Genomic DNA, 22,230 nt, shown 5'->3' with positions numbered 1-22,230 from the left:
AAAAAGTCAAGTAATTTTAACAATAGCAAACAATTTGTGGTATGCAGTACTAACAAATGACAGATGTTCATTTGCTGCATTGATTACACGTAGGCCTACAGAAGTTCCTGGTTTACCAGATGTCTTTCTTGATTTTGTAAAAAAAAGGAAGATGTTATAATTATAAACCGTAGCAATATAGCTAATGAACCCCCCTGAAAAAAATCTTGGCTACAAGCTTCGTTTGTAGGTCTACTGTTTTACACCGAGTAAGGTACTGACCAAATTATTTAAAATTCCATAAATTACGATACAAATATTTTCTAAATTGATACACAATGTAAGCATGACATATTCAATAAGTGAATAATAACATTGTAATGTTTTTTTTAATAGGGCATTCTATTTTGATTGTTTTTGCATTCATGAGTTCATTAATCTACCTTATTGACCTTTCATTTCATTACTAGTTTCCACCTGTTCGGTCAGCTTATTTTGCTCATCTCTGAAACGTCATTTCCAAGCCTGGGAGGCCTCTAGCCTGGTGTTTTTACTTGTTCATCCAATGACAATCACTTCCTAGCCTGGGAGGCCTATACCGTGGTCAGTTTACAGTTCGTTATGGACAGGAGAAATCCAAGCCTGGGAGGCCTCTAACCTGATGTGTTCACTTGTTCATCAATGACAGTCACTTCCTAGCCTGGGAGGCCTATACCCTAGTCAGTTTACTGCTTGTTATGGATAGGAGACTCCCAAACCTGGGAGGTATTACTTGAACGTTAGGTCTCATGGTCCATTCACATAACATAGTATAAATAACAAGCTAAATCTTATTTTTTGATTAAAGATTTTTATTAAACCACATACATGTAAGTCATTGATATTCAATAATAATATAGGCAATGATAGCAATGTAAACATAATGGAGAAATAAATAATATCTTTGTGACTTAAACTCTTATAAATTTCAACAGAAAATGAGTCACTTTACATTGACTGCATACAATTATATCAAGTCATCTTTTACAGTTTCATGTGGCGTCTTTACTGTTGGCAATATAATTCTATAAATAATCATTTATCACTAACTATTCATAATAATTATAACAATAATATATTTTGTTTATACAGTAGAACCCTTGCTTTGGGACACAAGCGAGGGGCGGTAATGTTATATTCGGGGACACCCCTATTAAGGGGAAACTTTGTTTGGTCCCGAAGTTGTCTACTACTGTTCTGCAGAAAGACATTAAAAGAAAGGATTGCTTGGCAAAATAAAAAAAAAATTCAAGACTCAGTTATAAGGCCGTCCACCCTCAATTGGAGCGATTTTCTGTGGAAAATAATACATGTTAATATGGCCAACCTACTTGTTGGCCCTCCAGCTAATCCAAGGGCTGGGCTTACAGTATATCCAAGTCTACTACAATTTGATTAACCATTCCACCATTTGGAAATAATTTGGCATTTCTTACTGCAAATTGACTATCATTGGCATACTATGTAACACTATTACTTACATAATGTGTTTTGTGCACAGACAACTAGAAGATACGTGTGTGCCGTCATTATAGATAAACTATCAAAATGGCCACTAACCTAATTTTCTAATACGCACACATTCATTTTATTACAGTAATGTTTAGTAGCTACGATAGCAATTTAAATTGTGTTTATGACATTTTCAGTTAATAACATTAATGTTATAACAAATTAATATGATCATTTATTGATCAGTATGACTTTGTAAACTTAACAAAATGATATAAAACAGAATAACAGTAATAGCCATTTTTTAATTCCATAATGCCAAAATACCATGTCTTACTTCAAAGTACAGTTTGAACATTTGTGTTTTTTCAATGTTGTCATTATGGGTATTATTCACGTTGGCCGTTGTTAAACATACCTTTGCAAAGTCCATTATTTTACAAATGGTTTAAAGCTTTGCTACACTATCAAACTTTCTGTGACGAAAGTGATGTGTCCATATGGACATGATGATGTCATATCACTACCATATTTGGGCACATCACAATTTTGTTGTCGAACTAGTTTGATAGTATAGGGTTGACAAAAAGTTACAAATAAATTTTTTTCTACCAGAAAAATAATTGAATGATAGATGCATAGTTTAATTGCAATTATTTAGTATGACACTCAATATATACAGCTTTAGTAGATGTGTGGCCAAGATAAAATTTAGGCCAACAATAGGGCAAGGATAAGATGTGGGTCACGATACAATGTAGTGCAACAATGATAAGATCTAGGGCCAGGATCCAAGCCCATGATTAAATGTAGGGCCAGGGTAAGATTTGGGCAAGTATAAACATGGGCCCATGATAGTTGTGGTCTACAACAAGATACAGGCCTAGGATAAGATGCAGGATCAGGATAAACATGGGCCCATGATAGATGTGGTCTACAATAAGATACAGGCCTACTATGATAGGATATGTGGATATAATTGAAAAGCCCATGTCTAACGTTTGACCACACATGTAACCAAATGCGACAACTTGTTTGAAATATTAAAAAAATTGCTAACATGTTCTAGCGTTTCAATGTTCAATATGATGAAGACATATCACATCGCCTACTGGTTTAACCTACATCAAATGAACCAGGTTTAACAATGTGTTATGTCATCTGATTCATACAAAGTAATACATAGGGCTATAAACAACAGATTACAGTAATAATCAATTTATCTAAAGCTTGGTTCCCACTAGCGACGCAACGTAGTGCAACCTACGCAACATAAGGAAATGCCCTTTCAATAATTGTGTTTTCCCCCGCCTGCGTGAAATCAAACCTGTGACGTTTGCAGCACTGTTGCGTCTTCGGTTCCCACTTGTGATTACGCAATACAGCACTTTACGTCGATACATCACTACATTGTGTTCTAGTGGGAAACATGCTTAACTGACAATTGTTGTGTAGTAAAAACAAAAAACAAGTATTTTAATACTTATTCTGAATTTAAATTTGTTAAAATAGCAACATTGTCTATACATTTGTTAATATTTTACACCAATTCAAACTGAAAATAACAATGTACAGCTTAAAACCACCTTTGAATACAAACACTATTGGTCACGCATGGCTATAAACTCGACTAGACACTTACAAACGTGACCCTGGAATGACGTTTTTTATATTAGACACCATTTTCTAAATATCATCGTGCTAAATATCATAATCATAGAAATATTATAGTGAACTTGTTATAAACAAACTGTCTAGTATTTTCCAGACAAATTTTACATCATTTATTCATTGGTAAATATGTATAAAGTAATTACAATAATAACATAATTTAATAAATAAAAACTTAATATAATTTACATATTTACCTTATATAGTAATTAAATCTAATTAGTTAATATATTCTTAGCAATGGTATTAATATCTTTATACAGTAAATTTATCAAACATTAATATTCAACTATATGATTCTATCTGAGCCACATAGGTGGATCCAAGAGGTGCTCAACTGTCCCCCTCCCCATTTTTAGGCCTCTGCCCACCCCATTTCAAAATATCAGATTCGCCCCCTCTGGCCCCAGACACATAAATTAAGTTTTCACAATTAATAATTAACCTGACATAATATAATTGTGAATCACAATATAGTATGTCCTTAGACAAGATAACAGGTGGTTGAATTCTCTGCAAATTTAACCAGATTCTACCCATGGTTCAATTGGAATACCTAGCTTGACATAATATAAATGTGAACCAGCGTATGCCCTTGTACAAAGGAAGTGTTTAATTGCCAGGCTATAGAACACAATGAAACTTTGAAATGTATGACTTCATTTTTCATTAAATTTGATACAGGAAAAGTGTGCAAACGCAAAATATAACCATCAAGGGAGGTAAAGTTCATTGACTTTTATGCAATATCTTTTGTGCTAGCAAAATGAGTTAACTTTCACCAATAAATGATAACATCTCTAACCACTCTGTACTTTAATTAATCTGTACTAAACACACGTTTCACTTTGTTTATTCAATAACAAGCAAACAATGGTATTGGTTACGATTTTCAGACAACAAATAGACTGTCGTACATGGATTCTCCAATTTCTATAGGTCCGCAGGCTAAGAAGAAAATATTAATTTCCCATTGTTGTGTTATCATTCCTCTAAGCTACTCAATATGAAATTCAATTACTGTCGATCCTTTGGGACTATTGAACGCAATTGACGACAATTACAATCTCTTTCTGTTATCGTAAGGTTACAAAGTACTGCCGGAAATCAATTTTATGCGAGTCAAATTCAATTAAAAAGTCAGCTCCATTTGCGTTTTACCGACGTTCGATTTGATTTTGATATTAGTTGATAAAACGAACACGTTTGAAGTCTCTCAACGAGACAGCCTTCAGACTTTAGTTAATTATTAAGTAATTAATCAATTGAAATAGGTGTGGCTGATTTGGTTGGAGACCCGTTAAATTTACCTTGCGAATGTTACTGGTACTGATCCAACTATGTTAACAAGTTGACATACCGCTGATTGCCAATACTTTTTAGCAATTTCTTACATCATGGGAGCACTATACACAACAAATTTTCTTTCCAGATTAAATTATAGATTTGGTTTTAATGTGTGATGAGATAAAAGCAAATATTTAATGTTTGTTTAAATGCATGTCTAGAAATAAATATTACAAGTACGGATGTTTGAAAATCATTGTTGATACTTTCAACACGGCATATAATACAAATTTATTTAACCTTACAACCATGTCTAGGCAAGGGATGAAGAATTAAAATAAGTAGACTTTATATGCGTTAATTTCGAGGGAGATTTGAAACAACATACTACATGATTTGTCAAAACAGATCTATCGGCGTGCTTCAAATTGAATCTCTATTGCCGACTTCATTAATAAGAACTTGATTTAATCTATCACACTTAATGCGTAATGAAGGCAATACAGTCATGTACTGTCTCGCAACGAAGCTAATCTTTCGTGAAATTGAGAAGTGCCAAGATGTTACAAAATCAAGCCAGAAGATGTTAAAATTCTTTCTTCAGGTTACTTTCATTATTTCTTTTACTTAAATTGAACGTTATAAATCGATGTCTCACTTTTTAAGATCTATTTTAAGCGTAAAAGTATATTGCAATTGTGTAACTGTTATTAAATGCATTTGCATTCCAACTTGTACATTAGCTTTCACATCATTTATTAACTTTGAATGAACAGCACTATCTTAAATTTTCTAGTTTAATCACAATTATATTAAATTTATATAACATGTCGATTTATCTTCTAGTGTAAAACATTTAAATGCCATTTCTTTTCTTTTCATTTGTTATCGGACATTATTTTTATGGTTTTTGCTCATTTAAACATGATTATTAAAATTTCTCCAGACTACAAGAAGAAAGTGCATTCTACTTAAAAAAACTCTCATGTATTTGTTATTACATATTGATGTATTTTATGAAAATAAAATTGAATTTATTATATAAATTGTATATATTTTTTCACTCAACATATTCAAATTTGGATATTTCAATGTTATAACATAATATATGTGATTTTAAATGTTGCTCTACTAGTATATCTTAATTCATATTAGAGAAGTTTTCTTTTAATATTGGTAATTTGTTACAAAGAATATTTGTGTTTTTGAATGGTTAAATAAAATTAACATATATTAATATTACAGTATACTTGTTTGAGCTTGATCAACACAAATGCTGAAATAAATTTCTTTTCTTTCATCTGTTACTATCAAACGCAATAAATGTTCTCACTGGTTTCATTACATCGAAAACATATCAATAAAATTTAAATACTGGTGATAAATTAACAAAGAACTTGAATCAAAATAATAGATACCAAGTTTCTCTCTCAAAACATAACATGTATTCTTTTGACACAATGGGTCTCGTTTACATGACAAACACGATAAACGACCTTAGCATTCGTACGTTTTTTTGTTATTGATGTTTGTAGTGTGTACAGGTTATTCACACAAGTTGAATAGCGTACCAGGTCCTTGTGTATTTATAGTTACAACAATGAATATGTTAATCGTTCTCTAAGAACTTGCCCACAAAAATAGTATAATATTTCAAAAGGATTGGTTTTTCCTTGACTTTGGACTTTAATGCCTATGATAGTACCATAAATTGTATTTTCAATCATTTCACATCAATAACATGGTTGGAGTTTGTTCAAAATATAAGTCTCCTACCTGTATTTTCCCACCCAAGTGGGTACTAACAAAATCATGCAAATTTGAAATTCAATGTTCAAAGGATCCATATTATTATTGGACAATTAAACTAAAATTGCTACTAGGAAGCCATGGTACTAAAAATATTTCAATTTATCTATTTACTGTATTTGTTTAAATTGCATACGCATCCAACAGCAAGTAACTCGGCAATAACAGAATGGATAAACTATTGTATCATGCTTATAAAATATAGGCGTAGGGACTGGAGCTGAAAGAGTTCTGGCACTAGGTCAGGATCGAACCCTGGACCTTGGGATTGGAAGGCATGCATGTTAACCACCAAGCTATAGCTCCACTATGCAAATTAGTAATTGACTTTATTCATATGCTTGATTCAGATCAAAGGAAAACGCCATAACATTGCTTTAGATCAGCAACAAATGACATAAAAGCAGTTACGATCGTCAACAAATATATACTACTTAAATTTAGTATTTTAATTGTAATAATGGAAAAGGTTAAGTTGCTGGTAGAAGCAGTGGGTGGTTCATAAAACATGCAAGTAAAAAAAATGTAAATATATTTAAAATTAGACTATTGTGATGAAAGGAAAGGGTATCAAATACGACTTTAGGACCATAAACATGTATTTTATGAGTATGTGTATTATTGAAAAGGTATATTGCTGGTAGGAGGCTGGACCTCGTGGGCGTTCATAAAAACAATGAACGAGATATTAATAGATTCAATTTAGAATAATATGCAATTTTTTAGATGGCCTATACAGTATTTGTTATTGATTGTTGGCTGCCACAAGACCTTGGATTACAAACAGCTGATCCTAACACAATCAATACAAGGGACAAACATTACCACCATAGTCAACAACAAGATTTTAGGACATTTCATTAACTATTATCTCATCCACATACATTATTAATGTCATGGGTTTTATTGTCAGCATGTGGAAATATTGTCATTTTTGATAATCATTAGAAAAAGATAGAAATGTAACAAGATTTTAGAACATTTCATTAACTTTTATCTCATCAACATACATTATTAATTCCATGAGTTTTATTGTCTGCCTGTGGAATTATTGTCATTTTTAATGATCATTCCAAAAAGATCGAAATGTAAAGTAATGACTTTGCTCCGATTATGAAGAGTTCATTATATCTAAGGTAGTATATTGTGATATTACCACAACATGAATTAGTCGTACAACATGTGATCAATCCATTAACATTTAAGAATTCAACCATCAGTCAAGTTCAATTTCAATACTGTATTAAAACAAGGAGAGGTGATTCCATGGGTGTTTTACCAGATGTTCCCCACCTGTGGCAGAGCCAGGAAACAACACATTATTGTCATTGTAAAGAATCGACTTCAGTGTCTAGCCAATGATGAAAAACAGATTATGTTTGTGAAGTGGAGAGATTGAAATTGGTACGTTTTCATAATTTAACTAGAAAGCAATCTAAAATTAGAATATACTGGTTTAAATTAAGCTTTTAAATGAAATTGGTTTCTATTTAAAAGTGAAAATAAAAACAACTGAGCTCTTTGTTAATCAAGTACTGTACTGTACCTAAAAAAAAACCTGAGAAATTTAATCAAAACAAGATATTTTTATAATGTTAAAAATGTTCCGACAGATTCACAACATTCTGATTTTTTAAAAGGTTCCCAAGTTTTTTAAAGATTTTGACTTCGTGTAGTACATACTTAAGTTGTACCATGCTTTTATTAAGAAGTTTCAATATTTTCAAGTTTTTAATTCTATAATAGTTCATTTTAAATTCAACAAAAAACCTTTACTTTTTATGTTCACATAAACAAATTTTAAATAATTATATTATCTAAAAATAAGATTAAACCCTGCATTCAGAAACACACTTTATATTATAAAGCTCTGTCTACACTATCAAACAAGTTTGACAAAAATGTGTGATGCGCCCAAATATGGTAGTGGTATACCCAAACATGGTAGTGATATGATGTCATCATGTCAATATATGGGCACATCATATTTTGTTGTTTGATAGTGTAGACAGAGAGTAAGATACATTCATGATATGTTCACACACAATGGAAACTTTACAGTAAATAAAATAAAATGCGATAAAAACTTCTGTTATTAATCTTGGCCAAGGACTGGTTGGTTGAATATAATTTCCGCTTGCATCAGTATGTTCATGTCTAATGCTGCCCTCTATTTAATTCTCGCAAGACCAATTTGCTTTCGATCATTCTGAAAAACAAAAAAATGAAGAAAATATAATCAACCCTGTTGCCAACATCTTAGTAATGCTTGGTTCCCACTAGGACGCGACACAAGAAATTTGACCAATCACAAGTGATGGATTATCCAAACTGTTATTGGTCAACTTGCTTGTGTTGCACTTAAGTCCTTACATTGCATCCGTGAGTTGGAACCATGTGCCTTGAGCACTCTTGAGTGGTATGTGCGCTATAGAAATCTATATTATTATTATAACCAAGCTTTATTTTAGGAGTGCCATTTCCAAATTTGGAGGACGCATACGGATCAACCGAAGTTGTTTTAGGAGTTGGCTCTATTAATATATTTGAATGGTTATCCAGAAATGTGTCAAGTGGAAAGCAAATTGTTATTTCACAAATAATTTATGCAAAGATTGTGGAAAGTATAAACACTATCGAATCAATCCAACCTTAAAACTTGTTGGAATTACCACGACATCGGATCCAAGAGACCGTAACAAGCGTCACCTCTCAAAACCTTCCAATTAAAACGATCCATTCGCCTTCTATTCATTGGAATCCATTTAATAACATTAATGCTAATTCCGTGAATATTACCAATTCATGCCCAATGGGAACTCTCTTAATGTCGCAAACCAACATCTTCAATTCCCAACGGATTCCGCAATCCAATCATTTCTAAAATGTATCCTCAGATACAAACTCCCTAAAGCGACCAAAATCCAATAACTTCTTAGATAATCCAGCTAAGAAAACTCCCTGAAGATTGTTCTAGTCAATAATGGCTTAGCCGATTGGACTGGGTAATCTTGAAAGCTCGTAACAGCTTACGAAATGTTTCAACAAAGATTGAATTAAGTGAAAATAATTATAATTTATATGCAGAATTTGAATCTATTCTTTCTTTCTTTCATTTATTTGGCATCTCAATACATAACATTATAAAATACATCAATAATATACATTATCACCTTAAATATTAAAATACATCAAAAAAGCAAATGGCGGGATTAATGAAGTCTGACGATGCACGGGAAAACACATTTAAAAGTCGTTTAAAGTAAAACAACTTAATTCCAATGTGGTCCCTAAAAAGATAGTAATTATAATTTTAACAAAACAAACATTATGAGACGGGGTTCATAAATATATAAGCAAAACATCTGATATAATGGCACAATAATAATTTATCTATGTTTCAATTCAGTTTAAATTTAGATGTGTTGGAAATTGAACGTATTGAATTGTTCTATACATTTTTTAGGGTTTTGCTCATCAATTGGAACATTTAAACAAAGATAGACAATGTATTAGGTGGACATTTTATCATAAACAGGATTAATTTTTTCTTGCAAGGAAGAAAATCTCATTTAACGTAGACATTCTTACATATCTTTGATGAACATTAGGCGCACATCAAAACAACTTATTTAGCACGTTTAGGTCAAAGGTTATTCCGAGAAACTCATCTATATATATACCATGATTGTTCTTTAATATTTCAGTTGATTATCTTTAAATCCATGTGTCTTTACCACACCTCACAAACACATTTCAAGCATTCTTTTAGTCGTATTTGTTCTAAAATCAAACAGCTACCAGGGGACAACACTGTTAAAAGGACACTTTTAATGACGAATGATGGGTTGTAACACAACAACATTCTGTGAATGGCCAATTTAACGTTAATAAAGTTCCTATAGTAAACACTCATGTATTGTAGAATAAGAAAATTGTAGAATATCAGTAAGTTTATAGAAATGAAAAACATAAATAATTTTAAAATGTTTTGTTATAGACAACCTATTGAAATACTAATCTGGTAAAGCACTTATGTAAATTAAAATCAATAGTTCAAAGTTCAAGTAGTCTTCTTTATGCTGAACATCATTAGGAAAAATTACATAATTGTATACATTTTTCTATATTTGAAAACGGTTAGAAAATTATTCTTGTGCGATAGCGATTTTGTTGGCAGGTAGACCTATACTATACGTGGATCACCAAACTCATCTTGGTGCAAGAGTTTAATGTCTAGTTGACCTTATTATAGACAGTTAAATTTAATACCATGACATTCCTATTAATATTAAATTATTCTATCTCCATCTCAGCTGGTTTCTGACAGACCACTTTACTTTTCTCTTTCCCAGTATAATCTAGGCACAATACATTGTAAAGAGCTATTACACTGGGATCTCAGTGGGCTAATTATACAGTGTATGTTTTGACCCTATGTATGTATAAATACACACTCATACCACACACATGGAAGGGTACTGTACACTATAAAATAATTGCTGGTTTGTACATTTTTAAGAACAGTATTGGAAGTATTGTTTTTTCACAAAAAGTATAAATTAAAATACAAATTTTAGACAAAATTAGCAATGATATAACTGAGGACCGTTGCTAAAACCAAAGATTTGTAAATGAGAGGGTTAACTATTTCCGCAGCCAAAAATTAACCGATGTGGAAACGGGGTTTAACGGATTCTACGCGAGAAAAACTAAACGATAATTATCTCATTCAAATCAGATAATTATCAGATAAATGTGATAATTTTTAAACTTTGACCTAAAGGACTAATTTTTGGGATGTGATTGGGCACCTGATTGTTTGGTAATGACTGATCATGCGCACTTTATTGATTAAAAAATGTGTTTTGGCGGAAACACGCCCATGATAATACAGTAAAAAAACAAAACAGGTTTTTACTTGCAAAATTGCTAACATTTAGTATCATCGGCAGAAAAAATGGAAACTTTGAAAAGAAACATTATAGTCAGTAGCAGTATAGTATGTAGATTATTTAACCTTTGGGTATAATTTTAATTTGCTTGATTAATCCACCTTTTTATTTTTGACTAGTAACCAAGTTTACGAGCAAAATCATCCTATGATGTTGACAAGTATAGTATTAAATGCCTATGGCGACATATTTTAATTTGTCAATTGTGGAAAAAAAGAAATTGTCATCTGTATAATATCATGAATGTATTATAGTCAGACTGTCAAATGACTATGAGATGCATATTTATTTAAATATTCATTAGTTCAATTTAATTATTTATTATTGTAATAAAATGATGATTAACAAAAAGTGTTTATATCATATTAAAACAAATTAATATATAGTAGGGCCTAATTCTTCAAACAATTCCTCTTCACCGATACAGTAAAGTATTAAGTGTACTGTACGTATCATTCAATATATGATTACCGTATATAAACAAGAAATATTTCTTACAAAAAACACCGCTCATCTGACAATAACTACTGCTACACATTCATATCCATATTCGTTGGTGTGTGCGCATGCCCAGTCGGAGTTTCCACATACCCATTTTTAACCGTAGTAAACTATAAGCTACCGCATGGTAGGTAACACTACCTGTTTCCAAATGCTTCCATTCTCTTGAATATAACTGCCTAAAGGAGCGGCGCGAAAACATATTTATTTCGGATGTAAAATTAATTTGGTTGATTTATTGACTTTGCCCTACCTACTGTACCAAAGCTTAATGGTCAGTTGGTCAGTTGGCTTGATTCAGCTGTCCTTCAATAATATGATGTCTTGTTTACATATGGTACATGTGTGCATTTATAGGATGTACACAATTTCATACCAGGCCCATGTCTGATTCATTTGATATAGAATTGCCTTATTGACCCTCCCTCTCTTCTTTATGGTTATTTTTATTTAGGATAAGTTTTTTCACAAAAGCAAAGAATACTACTGACCCCAGACTTTACTACAATTCACATCACGTCAAAAACATGATTCACAAATGACTCATAGAACAGAATTTAATTTGTCATCGAATTTAGGTTTAAATATAAATTATGTGACATGTGTTAAATGCAAAGAGTAGTGCGGTTAAGAGTTAACCAGAATTCAGTTAACCCAGTTATAGTAAAATTTATGATACAGTTAGCCCTACATAGGGATTACCATCTGAATTATCATGTTTGGTAGACAGTTAAACCGGTAAATGATGGTAAAATGCTATAAAAGTTTTAGTTAGGCAAAGAGTTAACTAGGTTAATGCAGCAATTTCACTAATAATGGTGAAGCTTCAGACAGTTAACCAACTGGTACTCAATGTTCTTAAAGATTATCAATCAGTTAACCGGGTTATCATCAAAGTTAAGAAAATGAAAATGAAATATCACCTGGTATAAACCCCAAGACAGTCAACCAGTATAATACACAATATTATGATGCTTTTATGACAACTTCAGATAACCAGGTTTATAGCTATAAGCACTTTTCTGACTAGATAGATATAACCTTCAAAATATCTTGCTAGTAATAACTCTTCGATATAATCATCTTCATGGCGCATTAGATCTATGATTGCTCTAGGGCTCTGTAATCGACATCTATCACAACGATAATTACTCTATACTTTTTATCTTGGGATTAACAATATTTTCAGAGGAGAGTTTTTTTTTATCATCTAAAGCTCTGTCTACACAATCAAACTAGTTTGATAAAAAAAGTGTGATGTGCCCAAATATGGTAGTGATATGGCCAAATATGATTGCTAAGGTACTGTAGGTCCAGTACAGCATAAATATGCATTTTATTTTAAAAGTTATGTTCAAATTATATAAGAATCAGGTATTTGAGAATGATCAAATATGAACCTATTTTTGTACAGTTTGGAGTATACAGACCACAAAACTTGAAATTAAAATGGCAGAAAATTGTACGAAAAAAAAAGAAAAGAAAATGTTAATATCCAATGAATAATTACTGAATAATAACTATATATTTACTTGGTATACATTGCTAGTAATAGGATACACATATAAAGCTGCTATAATATGCGTTTTATTCAACAGCTTAACAATATTACCATTATACATTAAGTGGTTTTCTATTTACAAGTATCAGGGACAACTTGGACAAGGTTTTAACTATTTTTGGTAAATTGTTTAAAAGCAGCACTTAAACCAAATACCAAGTGTCCATTGTTCAGTTGTAATGGATAGAGTATAAATACTGAACAATAGACAATTGAACTTTTAATATGTTGATAACAGTCTAGGAGCATGCTTAACATTGTTTACCTACAGTATAATAGTAAGGGACTCTGCTGTCACATAAATACCATATTTTCTAAAAACCATATACAGTATATTTTTGGCAGCAGAAATGGCGCTCAAAAAATTATACCTTATAAAATATATCGTATTTTGCCCCACCTAATTTGTGGATAAAATACGGTATTTATAAATTGATAAGCTTTTTACACATGGATAGTCTATAGTCAAGGAACAACATCACAACATTTGTAATTAATCTTTTGGGGAAACAAACATTTTGGGAAAATTAAAAAGGATCAAACATGACAGCCAGATTTAGAAAGGTAATTGAGCAAAATTTAAAGGAAAGTAGGGGGAGGGCGGTGCGGACTTGTCATTCAAACAAGTCAGTAAAAAAACAAAAAGAGATTGTGAAAGTAGAGGCTACGACATCGCCAAAGATAACAAATTCTAATTCGGGCAAGGTAGGAGCTTGTTTCTACGTTATTTGGGTAAAACAGATGAATTTTAACACGACCACCCAAGATAGTACTTCTACTGTTGCTTCTAACTTCAAAATACGGTATAAAATATAACATATTTTAATACCATATTTTTGAGAATATGCAGTAGAAACAGGCCTTAATTATGCACAAACTAAAAATAGCTAAAGAATAATGTAATCATGTTTTTTTTTTCAATTCAATTATCTGGTGTATCATACCATAGAGAATTATTCTTTTTAGTAATAAACAAAATATTATTATATAACCAGTATACGTTATAAAATGTTGCTTCTTATTGCTGTCATTTCGACCAATCGATGGAATTGATTGAAAAAAAAAATACTAATTTATTGTTTACTGATACATTTCAATTCAAATTAACATTTATTTCTTCAAAATCAAATAACATGAAAGAAAATGTCTAAAAATGAATTTAGCAGCAAAGATGAACAAATTTATAATCAAATTTGGACAATCCAAATGAAACTTGTGTTGGGAAAGACATTTAAACATTTATAATAATACATAAATATTAATATAAAAATTGTGATGGTAAGTTTATTTTTAACATCACAGAACATATTGTATGTTATTGATTAACTAAAATATGAGGGGCTTAAGGCCATGCCACAAGGAACCCACAAAACTCGTCAACGCCATGTTTGCATTTAACCATTCAAAGTTGTGTGGGTGTAGGATCAGTTTTGAGTTTCAATTCCGGTATATCAACTATGTTGATAACTTGAACTTTGCTCTTAAAAACAGCTAATTGTGTTTATTGATATGTGGTAGCAGAGGGCAACTGATTAAAAATTATTGTCATGATAAAAATGTAACTGAAAACAAAGTCACACATGCATTAACTATGGCCCTGTTTCTGCTGCCAAGAAAATACCGTATTTTATACGGTATTTTTTGAATACCGTATTTATACCGTATTTTTTTGGCAGCAGAAACTGCGCTCATAAAAAAAATACCGTATTTTGTATACCGTATTTTCCCCACAAAATTTGTGGATAAAATACGGTATTTACAAATTTATACCGTATTTTTTGTACCCTTTTCTGCTGCCAATAAAAAATACCGTATATTTTTTTACCTGCGACATGAGGTCAACATCGTGTTTTTATTTTCTGTCGCTGTGAGCTGTTTTACACACGTGTATAGATATATTCGGCGAAAATGTGGAGCGAAGACGTCACAGTATTTACTATATAAATCTGTGTGGGGAAAAGGGGTGTGGGGAAGGAGGGGAAGTTAAATGTCCGGCCAACTAAAAGGTAATAAAAGGGACAACCACATTTTAAAGACATTTCTAAAAAAATAAAGCAGGAGTACGGAATAGACTTGTCTCCAAAGCAAGTAAACTCAAAGCTGAAGAGCCTGCGAAAGCAGTACAAAATTGCAAAAGACAATAACTCGGGGAGGGAACGAATTACTTGTCCCCATTACGATGTTTTCTGTGCTCTCACAACATCTCTATCATTAGGGCTAGCCTGTTGAAAGTGAGGCGTAAAACTTCCTTTATTGCGACTTTTAATTATCGACCAAATAAATGAATGGCAATTTGGGTAAAAAGGATGAAATTTAACACGACCACCCAAGAAGTATTGTTAGCAGAAACGGGGTACTGAAAAATACGGTATAAAAAATACCGTATTTTATACCGTATTTTTATACCGTATTTTGAGCAGTTGCAGCAGAAACAGGCCCTATGTCATACTATATAATATAATATGGTTATAAAAAATGATACCGCATAATTTGGATTCTGATTTTTCTGCCGATCTTGATGGGCCACTAAATTTAACTAAAGCTCTGTCTACACTATCAAACTAGTTTGACAAAAAAAAGTGTGCCCAAATATGGTAGTGATATGCTTAAATATGGTAGTGATATGACATCTTCATGTCCATATATGACAACATCACATTTTTTGTCACATAAAGTTTGATAGTGTAGACAGAGCTTTAGATCTGAAGAAAATGTTATAAATAATTTTGAATGCAATCGTCGTTACCACTTTACCATTTAAAAAATCAATACTTAATTTAACAACGCAAGACCTTTGCACACTTCCTTAGCCACCGTATCCCAAATCAAAACAAGAAATTACGAGTTGCAATTAAATTGAGACCACTCAACTTGTTTCCAAGTCAGCTTCAGTGCATTAATCGAACAGTTCACTGAAATGCATAATCATTACCGAATCGACACAACACATAAACTATTTATACAAGTTTGTTAATCAGGATGGATCAAACGAACGGAGTAGTATTATGAAGACTGAGGAATGAACTATGTCAGGGTGAATGCATTGAAGGAATTTCTTTCATGACTTTCTTCTCGTTTACATCTCAGTGGACTAATTAGAAAACAGAACAATGAATAGAACTGTTTTGTTTGTGATTAGTGCAGTTAATGATGCTGAATTTAAGTAACGATATGATTTATTATTATTTTATTCCACAATATGAAAAATATCAGTGTAGTAAAGCAATTCATTTTTCTGTGCCAATTTTACTTTTCATAAAAAAATGCAGAAATTTTTTTAAAAACAATTTTCACTACAGTTTACAATGCAGGGCCGTAGCCACCAGTACGGTCGTAAGTTTTCAACCTGAATCCTTTTTTACAAAGGCCTTTGACAACCCAGTGGCTTGAACAGATGACGTTGTTCTTTTTTCTTGCAAAAAACCGGACCACTTTATTTCTCGTGGCTACATCACTGCAATGGATATATGAAATGTGTAGGCTACTCCACCTCCCTCTGTCTAGGACACCTACATACTATTTACTATTTGTGACCAATAAAAGGAAGAAAACACTTTAAGTCTCTCACATATTCATCAACAAAAAGTTCCATCTCTTTGTCTTATGGAAATTATTCCCTGGCTAATGTTTTAAGTTCATAACCTAAAGTTCAAACACACACAGTAGACTAAAGTGTCTTCAAAAAATAATACACATTAAAATGCTTTCCGATAACATAATACCTACATTTACACATTAATAACACCTAAAATATCTCTTAATTTTCAATATTTAATTCCTGTAAGAATTTAAAGTTTGCATAAACACCTATAATTGTTAGAAAATAAATTAAATTTTCATAAGATTTTCATGTGTGGGATCGACATTTGTAGATGTCTTTGTTGGCTTCCGATAGAATAACAATTGAATGTGTTATAGTGTGAAAGAAAACACCTTCGAGTTCACACGGTTTTAATGTGTATTAAAAGATTTTGAATATGGTAGACAGCAATTAGACAAAATAACATGGAATTGAGTTGGCGTAGCTGGTGGGTGTCGGCTTCGAAATTGCTGAGGTTGGAAGTTCGATTCCGATGTAGTTACAATTTTTTTACGCATACAATTAGTATTGTCAGAAAAAGAAAAGGCAATTGGAACAACGCAACACAGCAAGTTTTACAGATATTTTTTCTTTTAGAATAATCTATACTTAATAGACCTTATATCATATTTGACAGCAGTGCAGTAACGCATAGGCAAAGGCCACTGGTTTAGCAATCCTAAGGGGCCCTCATGGTAGTTGCATTGGACTGCTCGTGTTCTCGGGCCCCTTGCATTCTGGGGCCCCTGGTTTTATCCAGTGAGCGCTCATAGCTGTTACGCTACTGTATGACAGCCTCCTACCCCAAGTCATTTTTCCTCTCTTATTAAAATCCGCCGCAGGCCCAATATTGATCCAAAGAAGTAGTCTGCAATTAATTGCATTTCTAGACTTTTATTAAGAATAAATTCAATCATGTAGTATGTGTACTAGATCATGCCTGACCTACATATATTGAAGTTGTTATTTTCTCATTTGTAAGCTAATAATAAGAACATACTTTGCTATATTTACATTGGAATTTATCTGAATACAGATATCAATACATTAATTGCTTGTCGGATTGAATCTCTATTTCTCATTGTGTAATTTTTCATTGCCAAATAAATACTAATAAAATTTGAAACAGAAATCTGGAATATTTGCTTCTGTAGTCATAACAACACAAAGCATTTTGAAATCTGTCATATAATGACTTTGATATTAACAAGAATCTGTCACAGTAATATTGGGTGAATGCTAGGTGCCATGACAACGAATCAATACACTAAATTAATACACAAACAATAGATGACTAATTGACCCACTAAGTTGCTGATAAAAACAATAGATGACTAATTGACCCACTAAGTTGCTGATAATTTATTAGTATCCTGTTTCGTAGCTCTATTGTTTATCTCACCCTTACAATAAATTATTGTATAATTTCAATACTAAAAATTGTTTATTAATCATTCTTATTTCTCATATAATTTAAGCTTTGTCTACACTTTCAAAATGTGATGTGCCCAAATATGGACATGATGTCATATTACTACCATATAAAAACATATCACTACCATATTTGGGCACATCACACTTTTTTTGTCAAACTAGTTTGATATTGTCGACAGAGCTTTAGAAATTTAAAAAATCAAATATCGTTAAAAGTTTAAATATAGACTATAGTAATTACAATTTCCAATTTTAATTTGATCCTACGATTTATGTCAAAAATATTTATTTATGTAATCAAATTTGGTACCATTATATGATTTGAACTTATGACCTAGGATTGCCCTAATTACAAAGGCACATATCTGAAGAACCGTTAATTGGTGAAGTAAGAAAAATCTATACTGAAGACATGCGGGAAAGCTAAGCAAAGAATTACTATGATTGGTGAATTGAGGTGGAATTAAATTGCCATCGTCACTGTTGCATGTACAGTATAACTAGGTCTACACACTTCACTAGGCAGAAGAAGTTTGCCTGGTAAATTGACAGTCACAATAAATATTTTCTACAATTATTATTAAATGATTACAGAAATTATTATAAAAACAATTTTTTCCATAATGAAGAGTGTACTTGGTGTTCCCGAGTATCTCATCTTGGATATTAAAAAAACAAAAAAAACAACTGTATATAGAAATGCTGATTTTACAAACAAATTATACTACAACCACAAATACATTTTTTCTATCATTCTATAGACTTCTGGACACAATTGAGGATAAGATTCAAACCAAAAATTAATTTCAGTTAACTCACAGTACCACAACTACTGCTGCGTACACTACATAAGTGTACTACTACTATAGCATGGACATAGATTGTTTGAAAAGTACAAAAAACCCTACAACAATATTGTTATAGGCACTACAGCTGGTAAACAGGGGCGGATCCAGCATTATAGATTAGGGGGTGGGGGGGGGGGGGCTAAATATTTCATAAATGTTAAAAACGATTCGTTCAGGGTTGCAGAAAAATAAAAATAGTCATTATTTTATTTTAAGACATGGCTGTTGTTGGTAATTGAGGTATTTTGGTCCTATTCACCAATATCTGATATTCCACTTAAATCAATAAATATAATGATATAAGTTAATAGAATCTATAAATTTAATGGTATTTCCCTTTATGTGTCATAGGTTGTAACAATCCTTGCAGTATTCAGTAAACATTACATAACGTTGTACATGATAAGAATATCACTTGTTGTTCTGTTAGTCCTACAATAGATTGTATGGAATCGTAAAATGTATTGTTATCGTTGTGTTATTGCAGCTGTTAGTTCGAATTACAAGTCTTGAATCAGATGAGACATTGATGTTTTGTTTGCATTACAGCGTCATTAATTATGGATAAATACTTCTTTGGTTAAAAAACACATGTCATTATCAGGAATCATCCTGATCTGGTTAAAAGCTTCGGGATTATGCGACGACGCTCGGGAAGATAATTCAAACGAGAAAAGACGTTTACGACGACAAGTACATCAAACTGTTTAAGCTTTGAGTTTCCATAAAAAATGTAATTCTTTGCGAATGTAATCATTAAACAAAAAGTGCATTTATTGTGTACATCTCCGTAACACTACAGTACATTCACCATACCCTTGTCAGAAAAAGTACAAAACGCAATAATTATTGATTGACAGCCTGGTATTCTGCAATTAATAAATTATAGATTGATCAATTTTTTATGAATATTGTATTAATTGTGTAAAAATGCATTATAATTTTATTATTATCAAAAACATTAAGTTTAGAGTGCTAGCACTTAAAGCAACTGTATAAATTAATTTGTAAAATCAATTTTTAATAACCAGACAGAAAAAAGGCTACTGTTCAAAATTAAACTGAAGAAAAGGTACATGCTATGGAAGTGAAAAACAGAATATTGTCTGTGTGTGTAGATGTTCCAACTCTTCTGATTTCTCCAGGAATCTCGAAATTTCATCCAATCTCCCGAATATTAAAAAATATTTAACCCACATACTGTCTAAATTCTGTTTCTAAGAAGGCTATTGCATAATACCTATTGTGCGAGGTACTATTTTGTGATTATTATCTCAAATCCGTTAAAATGCGTCAAAATCATTGTGTAAAGCCCTGTCTACACTATCAGAACTAGTTTGACAAAAAAGGTGTGATGTGGCAAAATATGATAGTGATATTCCCAAATATGGTAGTGATATGACATCATCATCTCCATATATGGGCACATCACATATTTTGTTTACATAAATTTTGATCATGTAGACAGAGCTTAAAGTCACATTATATACCAAGCAAGTATAGTGTTGTTATTTCTTTTGAAGATGCTGTTCTAATATATTATATGTTGACAGTATGCTTATTATATTTTATAAAAAAATAAAGCACACAAAATTAGATTTGTATTACTCATTATTATATTATACAATAGAGTCTAGGTTGTCTATAATTTAAGCCTTACTATAGCAACACTGTATTATATATTCAAGGCTAAATGTCATGATATAAAAACATTTTTTTGCAGCTAGAAGTACAATAATGTAATATGGCACTGAATTAAGTCAATTGTATGCACATACTGATGAATCATAATTATGCAAAACAGTGATGCAGCCATGAAAAATAAAGTGGTCCGGTTTCCGCAAGAAAAGGGAACAATCTCTGTTCAAGTCACTGTGAAAAAGTGGTCAGGTTGAAACCTTAGGCAAGATACTTTACTTACGTTTGCCTCTCTCCACTCGGGTGTATAAATGGAAACCCAGTTAGAACAAGAAACAATTTTGCGCTGATTACCGTATATTTCGGTGATATAAGTCGCACTTTTGACATGCAAATATGACCTCTAAATTAAGGGTGCGTCTTATACACTGAACATAAATGCCTCACCACACAGATTGTACATATAGGCCCTATCGTCACCTCGTTGGCTAGGCTAGGCCTGAGTAGGCTAGGCCTAGCTACAGTGTACTAACGTAACAGCAACCTGCTCCTGCCTAGTTTTCAAGGCATTTTAGCGTGATGTTATACTAAATATGAAAAGATTTGTTCATTATGGATCTGTTTTAGGCGCTCCGATAAAATTTCATTTGTAAACGTTTATGATTGGAATAGTATTTATTTATAGTTATACGCACGATCGCCGATCGCCGTACCTTCAGCGCAATTAGCCCTTCTTGGCGGCCACATGGTGTACGGTATTCGACTAGTATATTTTCCAGTTGATTATAGCATGGACCTAGCGTACACACTTCTCGGATACATAGATACTAATAGAATACGATTGTCCGTGAAAACGTGCGCCCTCACGTGCGTGTGTTACACACACGGTCATGCACTCGATGTTGCGGGTGCGAAACTCATGAATAACAAGTTAGAAAGAACTTGTTGAGGCTGGGTGCAGACAAGCCTAGGTAACAAACAACCTAACTAAAGGACGCCGTTGTAGATATAACAAAATATATTATTACAATAATATTGATTACAATTTAAAAAAACATTGTTTTGATGAAATATAAAGTGCGTCTTATACATTGACGATATAAAAAATACCGATATTTTACTCTCAGTTAGGGGGTGCGTCTTATACACAGGTGCGACTTATACACCGAAATATACGGTACTAGCTGCATTATGGGAGTATGTTTCCATACGTGTTTGATCCAAAAAAAATGACTGGGGTAATAATGTTCAGCGCTTAGAGGTTTCACAACATTAGGCGCTATATAAATCCAGGATATTATTAATTTTATTACCAACCGTACAGCCTTGTATAACGTAATTTTAAAAAAGGTCCTAAAATATTATTAACCTTTTGCATTATTAATATTGCATATTTCTATTTAATATATTGAGAATAAATTTTAGTTTTGGAATGGTAGACAGTAATTTTAATCTCTATATTTAGTAGTAGTCAAA

General features: G+C 32.0%; 1 protein-coding gene across 1 annotated transcript in view; it reads right to left on the bottom strand.

Annotated features, from left to right (window-relative positions):
• Window positions 1–5,560: 5,560 nt before the first annotated feature.
• Window positions 5,561–22,230, bottom strand: part of LOC144850822 (kelch-like protein 11) — a 30,416-nt gene continuing 13,746 nt past the window's right edge. Inside the window, exon 2 of the mRNA XM_078708287.1 lies at window positions 5,561–8,446. The gene's annotated coding sequence lies outside the window, so the exon portion shown is untranslated. The remainder of the gene's footprint in view (window positions 8,447–22,230) is intronic.

The sequence above is a fragment of the Antedon bifida genome, chromosome 8 (genome assembly GCF_963402885.1).
Source record: "Antedon bifida chromosome 8, ecAntBifi1.1, whole genome shotgun sequence".
NCBI lineage: Eukaryota > Metazoa > Echinodermata > Crinoidea > Comatulida > Antedonidae > Antedon > Antedon bifida.
This window is presented reverse-complemented; position numbering and strand designations above follow the sequence as displayed.